Source organism: Pinus tabuliformis, chromosome 1_2, assembly GCF_031772625.1.
Source record: "Pinus tabuliformis cultivar Carrire ecotype Pingquan chromosome 1_2, CPIR1, whole genome shotgun sequence".
NCBI lineage: Eukaryota > Viridiplantae > Streptophyta > Pinopsida > Pinales > Pinaceae > Pinus > Pinus tabuliformis.
The window spans coordinates 113,760,093-113,778,627 of record NC_142298.1 but is presented as its reverse complement, the minus strand read 5'-3'; the positions used below and the strand labels follow the sequence as shown (position 1 = coordinate 113,778,627).

The 18,535-nt window shown below is 34.7% G+C and overlaps 1 pseudogene; it reads right to left on the bottom strand.

The window, feature by feature from the left end:
- Positions 1-5,721: 5,721 nt before the first annotated feature.
- Positions 5,722-18,535, bottom strand: part of LOC149204767 (pre-mRNA-splicing factor SYF2-like) — an 87,975-nt pseudogene continuing 75,161 nt past the window's right edge.

Here is an 18,535-nt window from a genome sequence, read left to right as displayed (position 1 = left end):
TGAGAAAAATGTTTGAACTAAAAAATTGTAATGATGAAAAATAGTCAAATATAGCTAGATTCAGCGGTAAAAAAATTGAGAAAACTGTTTGAACTAAAAAATTGTAATGATGAAAAATAGTCAAATATAGCTAGATTCAGTGGTAGACTTATAGAAGCATGATTCAATGGTAAACTTATAGAAGCATGGGTGTTTAAAATATGTAGCAATATTTGGTATTATTGAGCCAAATTATGAAATTGTAGAGTTGATAATTGAACAAATTGGTAAAATTTTGTGGAAATCCTCAAATTTTGAGAGAAATATAAAGCTTAATTGGTTAAAAATTTTAATTTGATGGGTACACACATTGAGGTAATCAATATATGCTTGAAAATGGTTAAAGAATTATGTATTTTAGAAGCTAAACCTATGAATTTCATGGTTAATAATTTTTTTTGGAATACTACTCAGTATTCACAAAATTGAAATTTTTGAGAATCAAGTATTCTATACTAATGACATCACTTATGATGGGAAGGATCCAAGGGGATTGGAATTTTTTGAGAATTGAGTATTCTATACTAATAACATCAGTTATGATATGAAGTATCCAAGGGGAAAATATCATAGTGCTAGGAGTGGACAAGTGGATAAACTGTGGGACAATTTCTATAACGAGGATCATTTCGACATGAAAACACATTATTAATAGTTTAGCATTTCCTAACCTAAAATGAATGTGGATTGTCCACCATGACCAAGCTTATTATTGGATTTTTCATAAATAAGGTATTTTGTTAAGGATCGCGCAACTTTAATCTTAAAGTGGATCTATGTTTCAGTCCCACTATTCAGCTTTAGCCAAGCATGCTGAGAAAACTGAACACCACCTCTTTATTGAGGAGTCCCCAGTAATTGTCAAGATTGATCACTTCCATCATCTGAAATTTAAGGAAGCCATTAAAATTGAAAAACGGGTGAGCAATCTGAACAGAGACAATGGATGGAAAATAAACAACAATTGGATTCCTACCCTTACTTCTTAAGTGAGTTCTTTTTGGTCCCTCTTTCTTCCTTTTTCTTTAATTTATCATTTTTCCTTCTTGATATGTTGTTGGATCCGTGTCTTTTTTCCTAGATTTGTTTTGTCTCCTTCTCCTCTTAGTTTTGTTATCTGTCTCCACTGGTGGCTCTCTTTTTTCTATTTATTAATTAGTAGTTAGTTGTTATTATTATCATAATTATTAAAGTTATTTATTTTATTTTTGATTCCTTTATTTATTTTTATTTGTGTTCACTTTTATTTTCTTATTTTATATAAATTTATTTATTTAATTATAAATTTTATTTTATTTGTTTATTTATTATTATTCTTATTATTATTTTATCTTCAATCCTTTTAATAAATCATTATTAGGATTATACTAGGATTAAAATAATTGATATTTTTTTTAGTAATCATAATTTCATGGAAGTTCTTCTATTAATAATAAAAATAGTTATAAAAAATAATAATGTTTTTATTATTTTTTATTTAATTTAATTTAACTAAATATTAATTTAGTTAGGGAAAAAATTTCCTTATTAACAATATTTTATCAAACAATAATTTATTAAATCTTTTATTATTAACAATATTTTATTAAATTTTAGAGTCTTGTTCTTACTTCTTTAACAGTTCAATTTAATTATTATTTTTCTTCAACATTCATTTTCTACTTATTTGCATCTCTATTGTATATATCAATTTATCATGATGAACCACACCAACCATTAGAAAGACCTTGACTCAAGAATTTAAAATATAATTTACAGTATCATTTCTATTTCTATTTCTATCTCCATTCTATTAAATAAAATATATAATTTTATTTATATAAATTTATAAAATGTAAGTAATCGAATAATTATATATAATATAAAAATACAATTTTTAATATATATAATAGTAATATTTATTTCCACATACACTTTAACTATTTCTATCCATGAATCATTTATCGAATTTTTAAATTTTATTTTTATTATTTATCTTCTTATCTCATACTTATGAAATAGAAGGTATATTTTTATATATTTAAAATACATTTCATGTGATATCTATCTATGTGTGTGTGTGTATATATAAGTATTTTAACTACCTCAAAGAAGAAAATTAATGTAGCAAAGATTAGAACGAATTCTCATGAGCTCCATAGTGAAAAAGTTCGTTGGGTAGTTCCTAAAACAACATGGATGGAAAGGATTTGCCATCTATGTGAGAATAGGAACATCGAGGATGAAAACCACTTCCTCTTAGAGTGCCCCGCTTACAACCACATTAGATCTCAGTTTCACAATCTTTGTTACAATACTAACCTTCCTAGCCTTTTAAAATGTCAAAATTATAGTGAGCTCAGGAGGCTTCTCTCCAAGCTTTTTGAGCATAGGAATAAAATCTTAAATCAAAATAAATAATTTGTTTCTTTAGGTCCAATAGACCAATGTTCTTCATCATCATCATCAATTTTTTTTCTTATTTCCTTTTAGTTCTTTAGCATAATAATTTTTTAATTATATATATTTGTAATTTATGAGGAATTAATATAATATATTCTTTTTTAACGAGTTTAATAAATATTGAATGTATATTATATTTTAGTAATTTTTTATTTTTATTTTAATGATTACATTTTTAATAATTAATTGATATTATTAAAGATTTAATAAATATATATAAGCTATAGACTATTATAATATTTGTGGATATGAAATATTTTTTTCCCTTATTTCCTTTTAGTTCTTTAGCATAATATTCTTTTAATTATATACATTTTTAATTTATAAGGTATTAATATAATATATTATCTCTCTAACAAGTTTAATAAATATGGAATGTATATTATATTTTATTAATTTTTTATTTTATTTGAATGATTATTTATATAATTATATTTTTAATAATTAATTGATATTATTAAATATTTAATAAATAAATATAAGTTATAGAGTATTATAATATTTTTGGGTTTCCAGAGGATTAATTTTGCTGTTACAAACGTTTTGGTTTGGGTTTCTGAATATTATTGGTTGATTTATTGAAGTTTTTACATTTTTTGTCCGCGCTTATAGAGTATTTAATCTTTTGGATAGATTAGATTATCTATTTATGTTTTGATGATGAACCAGATTGATTGGTTTGAAATGTTGACCTAAAAATTGCTAGTGTGATTAATCTAGAAAAACTATTCGTCACAAAAACTTGAATTGAGAAAAAATTAACTTTATTAACATACTCACATGTCTTGCATTATAATTATATATATATATATATATATATAACCAAAATTATTTTCCCCGATTATTTTAGGAAAAATAGATTATTAAAGTATGTATATTGTGAGAAGGACTACAAAAGTGTCATTGCTGGTAGCTGACTATTTCAGCACCAATTTTCTTGACCTGCATATTAGCACTGTTTGAATAATGTGGTGAGGGAAACTGATAAAAATTTAGATGAATGTGGAATTTTAATATAATGGAATAATATGAAAAATTAAGATATTTTAGTCGAATTTCGATGATGTGTGTAGAGCGGAGATGCTGAAACATGAAAAAATCTACCATTTGGACCACTTTTGCGCATCTTTTTTAGATTAAAGAAGGACAAATGACTCAGATAAGAAATTTGGGAAAAAAATGTTTAATATAAATCTCACAACATTCATTACATAAATCTCACAATGTTTTTATAATTATTATTATGTTTTAATAGAAAGTTTTATCTTTCTGTATATTTTCTTATAATGATTATGATTTAAATTATAATTTAAGTTCATAATGGTTATCATCGTAATAGAAATGAAGCCTATTATAATTGTTTTGAATGTCTTAAAATATATATATGATTTTTAAGTTAAAAAAAGAGTAATGAAAAGTTAGAATTTTATAAGAAGGATATCATAATTATGATGTGATATCATAGTGAAGGGTACAATATTTTTATGGGGCATAATTAAATATGTAGAAGAAAAGCTATCTGTTGCATGTAAAATGTTGCATGAAAAAATGAGAAAAATATTTGGCTTAAAAGAATGTAAGGTTGAAAATAGCCAAATATAGTTAAATTCCCTGGCATATGGTTTATAGAAGCATCCATGTTTAAAATATGTAGCTATATATTGGTATTATTGAGGGAAATTATGAAATTATAGAGCTGATAATTGAAGAAATTGGGAAACTTTTGTGAAAATCCCTAATGAAAAACTACACAATATTGACAAAATTGGATTTTTTTTTAGAATTGAGTATTCTATACGAATGACATCAGTTATGATAAGCTCATAGTGGTAGGAGTAGACAAGTGGACAAATTGTGGGCCTATTTCCATAACACAGATCATTTGGAGATGAAAATAAATTATTAATAGTTTAGCATTTCCCAAATTGAAATGAATGTGGATTGTCCATTATGACCAATCTTACCATTGGATTTTTTTAGAGATAAGGTATTTTGTTAAGGATCATGCAACTTGAATCCTAAAGGGAATCTATGTTTTAGTCTGGCTCTTTAGCTTTAGTTGAGCATGCTGAAAAACTAAACACCACTTCTTTATTGAGGAGTCTGAGGTCATTGCCAAGATTGATGACTTCCATCATCGGAAGTTTAAGGAAGCCACTGGAATTAAGAAGTGGAAAAGCAATTTGAACAGGGACAATAAGTTGAAAATAAACAACAATTGAATTCCTACCCTTACTTCTTAAATTAGTTCGTTTTGGTCCCCCTTTTTTTTTAATTATCATTTTTTCTTCTTGACATGCTTTTGGATCCCGTCTCTTTTTTTCCTAGATTTGTTCAAGTCCTTTCCCGTTCCCTCTTAGTTTTGTTATCTCTCTCCACTCACCCCGCTTTTTTTTTATAATTAATAATTAGTGGTTAGTTGTTATTATTATCATAACTATTAGTGTTATTTATTTTATTTTTAACACCTTTATTTATTTTTATTTTTATTCATTTTTAATTTCTTTTCTTATTTTATATTAATTTATTTATTTAGAGATATTTTTCATTTTTATTCTATTTATTTATTTTTATTTTTATTATTGTTTTATCTTCATGCCTTTTAATAAATAATTCTTATGATTATAATAGTCTTAAAATAATTGGTATTTTTCTCATTAATCTGTTGGACACAGATTGTCATTGATGTCAATATGGCCATATTCGAGGAGCAGAATAGAGGCATGAGGAACAAAGTACAGAAGCAAACAGAGGATGCAAACAGTCATCAGAGCAACATAGGAACAAGCAGAGCCATCGGAGCAACAAAGGACACAAACAACCATCGGAGGAAGTAGACAGAGCCATTAGAGGAGCAATGGGTGCATTTATATTATCGGGGGCTATCGGGCCACAAAAGAGTTATATGCATGCAAAAACAAGCGGAGGAGCATATATTATATATATGTGTGCTTTTACACTATCAGAGGCATAGAACAATATATATATATATATAAACATTATCGGGAGCACATAACATTCGGGGGCCATATATGCTAAAGGAATACACTATCGGGAGCGCATATCATATATATGCCACAACCTCATGTATCGGCGGCTAAATCATATATATGCATGCTTTTACACTATCGGGAAGCGGAAAAGGCAAAAAGACTGAGTATAGGCAAATACACTATCGGAGGCGGAAAGCAGACTTGAAACTTAATACACGGGAGTGGTGAGTCATATCGGGTCTGGCACCTAATATCGCATCGCTAAAATGAAGTGGTCTGCGTTAATGTCGAGCCCTAAACCCTTGCGACTTGCGATTGCTGATGTATATTGCATCGGCATTTCGAGAGCGGAGCTACTATGTGCCAAGCAGTCCATTGTGATCACCGATAACAGTTTGCGATGTCGCATCGAACCTCCGCCAAGGGCAACTCCCGACTGCGATGCATATCCACGCAGACCCGCCACACATTGCAATATGACTTAATCTGTCATCGCATCCATCACATATCGCATATTATGAAGCCTTGCCACACTAAAGTGTCGATTGTGATATGGACCGGACCCAATACAGGAATAGGTGCAGGTGTAATATTTCTTGAAGTCCGCCCTTTAGTCTCTTTGACTATTTTTTCTCATATTCTCTGTGTAAATAAATATTTGGCTTGCGTGGGGTGTTTTAGGCTGAAAGGCTTACGATAGTTGTTCCGATGGTTCAGGAGGCTGAATGTCAGTTAAATGGGGTGATTCATGGCGATAGTGATTGCGATTGGGACACAACATCTCTTTTAAACCGAAAAAAAAAACCCTGTGTATGTCCATAATGATTGAGAAATGAATGTTTTTATGGTGTAACACGTAACAATGATTTCTTTGTGTTTTTCTTGACCTCTCTTATGAAGTTACGTGTCCATGGAGTATCAATGAACTCGAACAGCATAGAGGAAGCCACAACGACTGTGGAGGGAAGCTGAAAGATGAAGTGAAGCAGAGGAATCTACAATGATGGAGGAAGCCAAAGAGGCAGTGGAAAGTGGAAATGATCAGCCAGAGGTGTATGAAACACATAAAAACATAAAAACAAGGGGAAGTACTGTTGATGAATGCATAATCTGTAAGAGAGGAAGTTGAAGAACAGGCAAGAGGCAGAAGAGACTAGAGAAGCAAGATAATTGGAGAAAGGCAGAAGCTCAGCAGTGTTGGGTGTAGAAAACTACAACAAAATAGTTGATACCAGGTTTGGGTTGGAGCCCAAGAGGTTGGAGCCTCTGAACTAAACAAGATTGAAATCCTTGGGAGTTGGTGCTCCTAAGTGCAGAACTATTGCAAGACAGAGTTGGTGCTCTAGAGGTTGGAGCCTCACTGAAGTCCAAGTTGGAGCTTGGCAAAAAATTGCAAACAGTTATATATATTGTATTTATTTCATTGCACTATTTCTTGTGTTAATAAAAGCATTAATTCCATCTATCTATTTCTATGTTTCATATATACTTATATGTGCTTTTGGTAACAACAAGAACAACAACAAAAAAGAAATATTGATTCACCCTCCCCACCCCCCTCCCCCCAAGTATTTCCAACAATTAGTATCAGATCAGGCTTCTTCATACTAGCCTAATAGCTTGAAGAAGGATCCGCAACCATGATGAGAAATCATGAAGCATCAGGAAGACCTCCTCTATTCGATGGCACTAACTTTGGTTTCTGGAAAAAAATAATGACCTACTAATTAATGTCCCTTGGACCTGAAGTCTGGCATTTTGTTCAAAATCAATACCATATGCCTACCACTCTTCCAACAGATCAAGACAAGAGGAAAGCCTACATTGAAAATGCAAAGGCCTTGAACTCCATCACTAGTGGAATCACTGATTCCGAGTTTACAAAAGTCATGCACTATACCTCTGCCAAAGAAATGTGGGAGAAGCTAGTTGGCTTATACGATGGAGACTCAAAAGTCAAGAATGCAAAGCTTCAAACTCATAGAAGACAATTTGAAAGTCTGAGGATGGAAGATGAAGAAGATATTGCAGCATACCTCCTCCGAGTAGCTGAAGTGGTCAACTCCCTTAAAGGATTGGACGAAAAAATTGAAGAAAGTACCATCGTTCAAAAGGTATTAAGATCTCTTCCAGACAGATTTAACTCCAAAATAAATACCATAGAAGAAGCAAAGGATCTAGATACCCTCAAGATGGATGAACTCCATGGAATCCTCACTGCCTATGAGATGAGAAAAGGTGGTCCAAGCTCCAAAGATGTAGCATTCAAGGCTTCAAAGTCAAAGAAGGGGAAAGAAAGGAATGACTGTAGTGATGAGTCTGATGTGGAATCCAAATTGGCTCAATTTGTATGAAAGTTGAAGAAAGGATCTAAGCTTAAAGGAAAGTACCCTCTTATTTGTTTTAAGTGTGGAAAAATAGGTCATTATGCAGCAAAATGTCCTCATAAACATGATAGTGATGATGAAGGAAATTCTAAAAGAATGGCACACAAAAAGAAAGGGTTCAATAAGAAGAACTTCTTCTCTAAGCAAGATGAGTCTGATGAGGATGAGTTAATGGTCATCAAAAAGAAATCAGATGAGGAAAGCCAAGAAACATTATTCATGGAATTCATAAATGATGATGATTCAGGGCTGGAAGGAAATGTAGATGAATTGTTAATAAGTGCCATTGAAGAAAATGAGAAAATACGGAATAAAATCATTTCTCTGAAAGTCAAAAATGTTAGGATATTCCGACACATAGGAAATAGTTAAGTATAACTTGGTCTAGTGTAGAGTTAGGTAAAGTGTGTTTCTTTACTATGTACTTTTGTAACTTACAATCCGACGGTCACAATATGTAGTGATCCGACGGTTCATTCTCTCCTCGGTATTACTGACACTTGATTCGTGGCTTAACACCCGATTGGTCCATGATCTCTATTTAAAGAGCATGGAGGGTCATTTGTAGGGTAACCGTTCATGAGAGAAGCTTATGTAAATTTTCATTCTTTTATTAATAAATTGCCTGAAGTGGCCGTGTTGGCTCAGGCCGTGGACTGTTTCCCTCTTTGAGGGTTTTAACCACATCAACAATACTGGTGTATTGATTTGTGATCTATTTGTGAGCGGTGTCCTTTGGTGTTCTATCTGAGGAACTTACCCTGTAAATTCCTACATGGTATCAGAGCTATTTGAGGGCCGCATCCGTTGGTGATCCAAATCTAAAGCCGATAGAACTGCATTCGACTACCATTTCCTAGATCTACTGTTTCTGACTACTTTCGGGCCGAGAGGACTGCTCTATTGTGTTAGGAGCATCTATTCCAGTGAGGAACCCCTTTCATTTCATGCGAAAAGGTTTCTGGTAGCCCTAGCTACGTCATTTTTAAGATCTGGAGGTATACAGTGTTTATTTACAGTTTCTAGTTATTTTCTCTCTGTTTATTTCGGTTTATTTAGCTCTTTGTTTTTTTTATTACCGGATCTATACCTTTCATTTTTGCATATTCTCTTTGCCCCACGACTTTATGTGATCTGGGCAAATTAGAAACAAAGAGGAAGGATTTTTCTCATGCATATGCTCTTTTCCACCGCACCTTAGTGTGATCTCAGAAAATCAGAAACATTGAGGAACATATATAGTTTCGGCTAAAGCTAACTTCAAGCCGTAAGGTTTTTTTTTTTTTCTTGTATGTCTGTGTCGGGTTTTGTAAGGAAACAAGAGCTTTCTCAAGTAAGCAAGTAGCCCAAAGCTTCAGTGACTAAAAAAAAAAAAAACCCTTCCTCTTTTCCAAAAATTACAAACCTTTTAATCTAGCTCACTTGGTCCTAAGCTACTTTATGAGAATAGAGGTCTTGAGTTCAAGTCTTTCTTGGTCCAGAGCTACTTTATTAGATTAATTTTGGAAAGGTGGTGGATTTTTTTTAATATAACATTATCATTCATTTCCGCACATTCCCGCACTTCGTCGGCATCTTCAACAACTTTTTTTCAAAAAGCCATAAATTCTTCATCCGGAAGCCGTTTTCAGAGCCGTTTTTTTGAATCAGCCTATTTTTTCAAGATATTTTCATTGAAAGACTTATTTTCAGCATATACAACTTTAGCTTCTATTAAAAATGGAAATTCCATGCCAAGTTATTCTTGACAACACCAACTACTTCTAATGGTGGTCCTACATTGTGGATTTACTTAGAAGTAAAGGTCTTTACCGAATAGCCTCATGCCAAGAAACCAAACCGAAAGATGAAGATAAGGTAGCCAAATGGGAAAATAGGCAAGATCAAGCATGTGGGTTGATAGGGATGTCTATTTCTTCAAACCTTCGATTCCATATCGTAGAACTTGATACTCCTGATGAAGCAATGAAACAGATCACTAAAGTTTTTGGAATTAAAAACGAACTTAGAACCCATCAACTCGAAAATGAGTTTCTTACATTGGACCCCAATAATTTTCCTTCCATTGAAGATTTTCTGTCCAAGTTCAAGACCCTTAGACTTCTCTTGGAAGGTATTAAGGTTAAGAAAGAAGATGGTAACCTTATCTATTCCATTCTTACTAAGTTGGCACCAGCCTACCCTATGTTTGTTTCCACCTTCCATTCTACAAGAGAAGCCTTCATTTCTCAAGGACAAGCTACAAGTCCCCTTCCTTTGATTCATTTTGTGATTCTTTAATAAGAGAACAAGAAAAACTCTTACACTTTGGTCTTCTTAATCTTGGAAACTCTTCTAAGAAATCCTTAGCTGCCTAGCAACAACCAAATTCAAAGAATCCTAAGAGGTTGTATCCTAGAAAGAATGATCCTAAACCAAACAAGGGTCCTAAGTAATTTCAGCCTCAAAATGAAAAATCATTTCAACAAAATGATAAGGCAAATAAAAACAAGGGAAGAAAACTGATAGACATTGCCACTTTTGTAATCGAGATGACCACTTAGAATCCAAATGCTTTAAGAAGATGGAAGCCTTGGAAGAAGCAATGAAGAAGCATAACATCCATTTGGAGCACTCTTCAACTTCAACTTCATCTTTAGGAATAGCACTTTTTGCATGTGGTTGTCAAACATCTTGGTCTAGATATGCACTAAATATATCTTCTTCTTCTAATTCTTGTGAGTGGCTCATTGATTCTAGAGCTTATTATCACATGGCCAAAAACAAAGCCATGTTTTCTTCTTTAAATGATTGTAACACCAAAAATATATATGTTGGTGATGATAGATCTCTTAGTGTTGTAGGAACTGGAACTGTTCATATAGAAAACGGTTAATTTAATGATGTGTTATGTGTTCCAACCCTATCCTGCAACCTTCTATCTGTATATCAGATAACTCATTTAGGTGAAGGTAAAATCCTTGAATTTTCACCTCACAATGTTGTAATTAAGGACCTAATAGATCCTAGACAGATTTTAGCCACTGGCATTACTAATGATTCTACAAGGTTGTATAAGTTTAACAACTTTGGGTCATCAAATCTTCCTTCGGTATTTGTTGCTCATAATGATGAAGTGAGCAAACTTTGGCATGAGCGATTTGGTCACTTAAACTATTGCTCCCTTTAGAATCTATGTAAAGAAAATATGGTGACAGTTCTTCCAATGGTATCTTGCAGAGATGGTGTTTGTTCCAGATGTGTACTCGAAAAACATCATCGAGATAGTTTTGAAAAATGTGCCTCTTGGCACGCCTCAACCCCTTTACAGTTTGTGCATAGTGATTTATGTGGTCCACTTTCAGTTGTTTTATTCTCTGGCTACAAGTATTTCTTAACATTCATTGATGATTTCTCCAGACGCACTTGGGTATACTTCTTAAGACTCAAGAGTGAAGTATTTAACATGTTTTTGGCCTTTAAAGCCTTTGTTGAAAAATAATCTGGACATCAAATTCTTAAGCTAAGATCTGATAATGGCGGAGAGTATGTTAACAACAAATTCATCAACTTTTGCACTGAGAATGGAATTCAAATGCAACATACTATTCCATATACTCCACAACAAAATGGTGTAGCTGAAAGGAAGAATCATACCTTAAAGGAAATGGCTAATTGTATGCTTCAATCTAAAGGACTTAGTCTTAATTTTTGGGCAGAAGCAATTAACTGTGCAAAATACATAATAAATCGCACTCCTGCTAAGGTTTTAAAGAATATCACTCCAGAAGAAGCATGGAGCTCAATTAAACCAGATGTAAGTCACTTTCGTGTTTTTGGAAGTGAAGCATGGACCCATATTCCAGATGAGAAACATAAAGCTTTAGAAACTACGAGTGAAAAATGTATTTTTGTTGGATATTCTGAAGATGTCAAAGTATATAGACTTATTCCACTTAAGTCCAAAAATGTTATCATTAGAAGAGATGTAAAGTTTGTTGAAAATATATCGGCCTACGAGCCTAGTTCGACGGATGTGCCACCTCTCTCTATCTTCTCTACTTTTGAAAACATTTCTTCTTCAGATGATGAAAGCGAGGATGACAATCCTCCCCCACCTTCTCAGGATCCTTGTTTAGCTCCTTGGCTTTCAAAATGGGTCTGTGCTACTCGAGATGCAGTAGGCGCTCTTGCTGGTGATCCTACAGATGAAGTACACGTTCTCAATTCGATAGAGCCTCTTCTTTACTGGCTCAAGCTTCAGCGAATTATGATCCTGACACCTTTGCAGAAGCTTTAGGCCATCCAAATTGGGACGCAGCTATGAATGAAGAATATCATTCATTATTGGCTAATGACACATGGGATCTTGTTCCTCTACCAAAGGGACAAAAACTTGTTAGATGCAAATGGTTTTACAGAACCAAGTATCGACCAGATGGGAAAGTTGATAAACATAAAACTCGTCTTGTGAAGGCATTGACTATAATGAAACTTTCTCCCTTGTTGCCAAAATGAACTCTATCTACCTTTTTCTTTCCCTTACTGCCTCTTTCAAATGGGAAGTCCATCAGATGGATGTTGAATCTACCTTCTAGCACGGGGACTTGCATGAAGAAATCTATATGGAACAACCTACTGGCTTTATAAAAACAAACTCCAGCCTTGTATGTTGGCTTAAGAAATCCCTTTATGGTCTCAAGCAAGTTCCTTGGGCTTGGTATGCCAAAATGGATAGCTTTCTTTTAGAAACTGGGTTTTCTAGGTGTCATTCTAACAATATTGTCTACACCAAGAAAATGGGCAAGTCTCTTATCATTCTTGTTCTTTATGTTCATGATCTTATCCTCACTGGTAGTGATCCCAACCTTACAAACCATGTGAAGTCCCTGCCTTAAAAAGAAGTTTGAAATGACATACAAGGACACTTGCATTATTTTCTTGGTCTTCAAGTCTTGCAATCCAAGGAAGGTATTTCCCTTTCCCAGTCAAAGTATGCCTGTGATCTTCTACACCATTTTCACATGGGAAACTATAAGCCAGTCCCTTCTCCCTTTCAATTTGGAGCCAAAATTTCAGTCACTTGTACTTCCCCTGAAGTTGTTGCTACCTTATAGCGTCAACTTGTAGGAAAAATTTTGTATCTGACCCATACTCGTCCTGACCTTTCCTTTGTTGTTTGCCTTATTGCTCGGTTTATGCAAAACCCACATGAAATTCATTGGAAAGCAGCTAAAAGAATACGTTGTTATGTTCGAGGTACAGTCCAGTTTGGGATTCATTATAGTGCAGAAGCATCTCCTCTATTGGTTGGTTTCACTGATTCTGATTGGGCTGGTGACCCTAATGATCAGAAGTCTACTGCAAGTTATGTGTTCACTCTTGGTTTAGGACCTATTAGATGGGCTTGCAAGAAACAAAGTGCCATTTCTCTTTCTTCAGCAGAAGCAGAGTATCGTGGTGTCGTAGAAGCTAGTAAGGAAGTCCTATGGCTTTGTCAGATCCTGTTAGAGTTTGGCTTTCAGCAGCAGCATCCGACTACACTTTGGTGTGATAATCAAAGTGCCATTCAACTATGCAAAGATCTAGTCCAACATCAGCGTAGCAAACACATTGAACTACACATGTACTTCATCAGAAAGCTCATTCATGACCATGTTCTTGAAGCACAATATTGTTCAACAGATGATCAAGTTGCAGACATCTTTACAAAGGCTCTCACAGAGGCGAAGTTTACTAAACTTCAATTTATGGTTGGAGTTTAGGAAGCTGTCACTAATGGGGGATAGGCTCTAATTCCTCCTTCCTTCTCCTATTGTGTCATATTTGTACATCCTTCAATCCTATTCCAAGTTGTTCTTAAGGGGAGATGTTAGGATATTCCGACACATAGGAAATAGTTAAGTATAACTTGGTCTAGTGTAGAGTTAGGTAAAGTGTGTTTCTTTACTATGTACTTTTGTAACTTACAATCTGATGGTCACGATATGTAGTGATTCGACGGTCCATTCTCTCCTTGGTATTACGGACACTTGATCCGTGGCTTAACACCCGATTGGTCCATGATCTCTATTTAAAGAGCATGGAAGGTCATTTGTAGGGTAACCGTTCATGAGAGAAGCTTATGTAAATTTTCATTCTTTTATTAATAAATTGCCTGAAGTGACTGCGTTGGCTCAAGCCGTGGACTATTTCCCTCTTTGAGGGTTTTAACCACGTCAACAACACTAGTGTATTGATCTGTGATCTGTTTGTGAGCGGTGTCCTTTGGTGTTCTATCTGAGGAACTTACCCTGTCAATTCCTACAGAAAACGAGGAAAAAAGAAGGAGAGAAGATCTCTTGGAAGCAAAGCTAAAACAAAAAGAAGAGACTTGCGAAGAACGTGAGGCCGAAATAGTGTCTCTGAGAAAGGAGTAGGAGAAAATTAAAAAGGGCTATAAAAGCTCTCAAATACTTGAGACTATTCTAAAAAATCAAAAACCTCAACATGACAAATCTGGAATAGGCTTCAAAGGAGAATCCTCAAGCACTAAGAATAGTGTGAAAAGCTATGCCGAAGCACTTTCCTGCAATCGAAAAGAGGAAAAAGTATGTTATCAAAAGCGCATCCCAGATCCAAAGAATGAAGAGAGAATTACTCCAAAGAAGAATGTGGAGTCAAATCATGGATACTACAGCAAATACAAACCTGTACTCAACCAAGGGCTCATCTCAAATCCAAAGAATGAGGCAGGAGTAATTCCTAGGAAGGAAATCGACTCAAACCGTGGCTACTTCAATAGTTACAAAACCATCTTTCTTGGACACTATTTTCACTGTAAAAACTTCGGTCATCAAGCCAGACATTGCATGGATCACAGAAGTGAAATGCCAAAGCTAAAGGACCGAATAATCAATTCATATGCCCCCAAAAGGAAGGGACAAATGAAAACCTCCAATTCATTTGATCCCTTGATCAAATTTGATCTGATATTCTCATTCTGCTACAATAATGGACACTATGAACAAAACGGCCCACTCAAAGGAAGAAAGACGAGTAGTAAGAATTCCAACATGGATAAATGTTACCTAGCTCTATATTCTCAAAATAATGGAAATCATTAGTTTGTGGATAGTGGGTGCTCCAGACACATGACAGGAGACAAAAGCAAGTTTGTCTCATTGAGCAAAAAGGAAGGGAATGTGTCGTTTCGAAGTGGATATGGAAGAATTGCGGGAAAATGAACTGTTACTCTGATCAATTGAAAAGGAAAAGCTCAAGATGCTCTGCTAGTAGACGAGTTCAAACACAATCTCCTGAGTGTCAGCCAAATCTGTGATCAAGGACATAAGGTTGTCTTCAGCACCAAAGACTGTGAAATAAGGAACTCTTCCTTAGGGGAACTTGTGGCGAAAGGGGTTAGAACACTAGACAACATTTACATTCTAAACAATATTCAAGAAAATAAATGCTACCTGAGTTAGACAGATGAAAGTTAGTTGTGGCACAAGCGACTTGGACATACAAGCTTCGAAAATCTGATCAATATCAGCAAGATTAGAGTTGTACGAGACATCCCAAGGCTATTCAAACCAAATCAAGGAGTATGTGGTCCATGTCAACATGGAAAGCAAACCAGAACCAGCCACAAGACAAGGGAGCTCTCTACATCAAAGCCCTTGGAGATCATCCATGCTGATTTGTATGGACCAACTAGAAATCAGGCACTCCAAGGAGAAAGGTACTTGTGTTATTTGTTGATGACTATACTAGAATGATGTGGATTTATTTTATAAAGTATAAATCTAAAACTTTTGAGTGTTTTAAGAATCTAAAAGCCTTGTAGAAAATGAAAAAGACTCAAAATTTAAGTGCCTCAGAACAGACAAAGGGGGAGAATTCACATCAAACGAGTTTAGTGAGTTCTGTAATATTCATGGAATTAAAAGGGAATTCGCCACTGCTAGAACACCTTAGCAAAATGGGGTAGTTGAAAGAAGAAACCGAACAGTCCAATAAATGGCAAGAAAAATGTTATTAGCAGCAAACTTGTAGCCAAAATTGGAGAGAATCAGTAGGGACAATTGTCTATACATTGAATCGAACTCAATTAAGACCAAAGTGTGAAAAAACTCCTTATGAGTTATGAAAGGAAGACCTACTTTAGTGAAGTACTTCAAGATCTTTGGAAGTAATTGCTTCATAAAAATCAAGGATGGCTCACCAGGAAAGTTTGATTCTCAAGTTGATGAAGGGATATTTCTTAGATACTCTACACGGAGTAAGGCTTAAAAGTGCTACAATTTTCGACTGAAGAAAATAGTGGAAAGCATTGATGTAAAGGTTGATGAAGACCTTCCAGAAAAAGAAATTGAAAAACATGAAGATGATCTTCTCATTGAGGAAGAACCTAAAGAAGAAGAACCTGAAGAAGAAGAAATAGATGAGGAAGAAGAAGAAGAAGAGGAGAAAGAACCACTTCATACCCTTTCAAAGATGAAGTTTATCCAGAAATAACATCCAGAAGAGCATATTATTGGCAACAGAGATGAAGTGATGCAAACCCAAAGAAGGGTGACCATTACACCAAAGAGAAACGTTATTTCTTTGTTATCTATGATAGAACTGGAAACATTTGTAGAAGCGAGTAAGGATCCTCATTGGGTAAAAGCCATGGAAGAAGAAATGTCCCAAATTGAGAAGAATAAGACATGGGAGCTGGTACCTCGTCCAAAGGACAAAAACATAATAGGAACCAAATGGGTGTTCAAAAATAAAATGAATGAGGAAGGATAGATTATCAAAAACAAGGCAAGGCTTGTTTGCAAAGGCTATTCACAAATTGAAGGAATTGACTTTGAAGAGACATTTGCACCAGTAGCTCATATGGAAGCTCTCAGGATGTTCTTGGCATTTTCTTGCTCAAAATGATTCAAAATCTATCAAATGGACATGAAATCAACATTTCTAAATGGGGAACTCAAGGAAGAAGTCTACATGGAGCAGCCAGAAGGGTTTGATCTAACAGAAGGAGAGGACTTAGTCTGTAAGTTCAAAAAGGATTTATATGGGTTGAAACAAGCTCCTAAAGCTTGGTATGCAAGATTGGATCACTATCTACAACAACAAGGCTTCAAAAATGGAGTGGCTAGAAGTAATCTATACATAAAGACAGATGGCGGTAAGTTACTAGTTACTCTTGTTTATGTCGATGATGTGATTTTTGCCAGCAATAATGATGAAAAGAGCCATGAATTTTCTCAAAACATTTCAAAAGAGTTTGAGATGTTAATGATAGGAGAGATGTCTCACTTCCTTGGACTTCAAGTATCTCAAACCAGAGCAGGATTGTGTATATCCCAAACCAAATATCTAAAAGACATGCTCAAAAGATATTGAATGGAGGACTGTGCACCCATGAGCACACTTATGACCAAAAACTGCAAATTGAGCAAAGATGATGACTCCCCTCCAGTAGATGCAACTCATTACAAGTCAATAATTTGAGCCCTTCTATACTTAACAGCTACAAGACCAGACATAATGCAAGCAGTAGGAATGGTGGGAAGATTTCAATCTGCTCCCAAACAATCCCATTTATTAGTTGTAAAAATAATTCTCAGATATCTGAAAGGAACTCTTGATTTTGGTCTTTGGTACCCAAGGAGCTCAACACTGACTGTAACTGCATACACCGATGCTGATTGGGCTGGAAGTATAGATGATCGGAAAAGTACTAGTGGAAATGCGTTCTTCCTAGGAGACTGTTTAGTATCCTGGCTCAGCAAAAAACAGTCATCCATATCATTATCCACAGCCGAAGCCGAGTATATTGCTACAGCAGACTGTTGTACTCAGATACTATGGATGAAGGAAGCTCTAAAAGATGTCGACATATGTACAGATCAACCGATTACCATCTATTGTGACAACACAAGTGCTATCAGTCTCAGAAAAAATCCAACGATGCACTCAAGGACTAAACACATACCAATTAAGTATCATTTCCTCTGTGAGCAAGTAGCTGAACAAAACATCGTCCTAGAATATATCAGTACTAAGGAGCAGATAGCTAATATTTTCACAAAACCTCTTCCTCGAGAAGCATTTGAACATCTACGTCAAAATATGGGGGTTTTCTCTTTATCATCACTCAAGTTCATTCATAAAGATGCAGCAGGACAGGGGGAGCAGTTTGACAGGGGGAGTCTGTATGCATTCCTTTGCCATTGATGACAAAGGGAGAGAGGAGAAGAATATTGGCATCAATAACAAAGGGGGAGATTGTTAGACACAGATTGTCATTGATGTAAATATGGCCATATTCGAGGAGCAGATGTAGCCAATAGGAGCAGAACAGAGGCATGAGGAATAAAGTACAGGAGAAAAAAAAGGACGCATACAGCCATCAGAGCAACAGAGGAACAAGCAGAGCCATCAGAGCAACAGGGGACACAAACAACAATTGGAGGAAGCAAACAGAGCCATTAGAGGAACAATGGGTGCATTTATATTATTGGGAGCTATCGGGCCACAAAAGAGTTATATGCATGCAAAAACAGGCAGAGGAGCATATATTATATATATGTGTACTTTTACACTATTAGAGGTACATTACAATATATATATATATATATATATATATATATATATATATATATATATATATATATATATGCAAGCATTTAAACACTATCGGGAGCACCTAACATT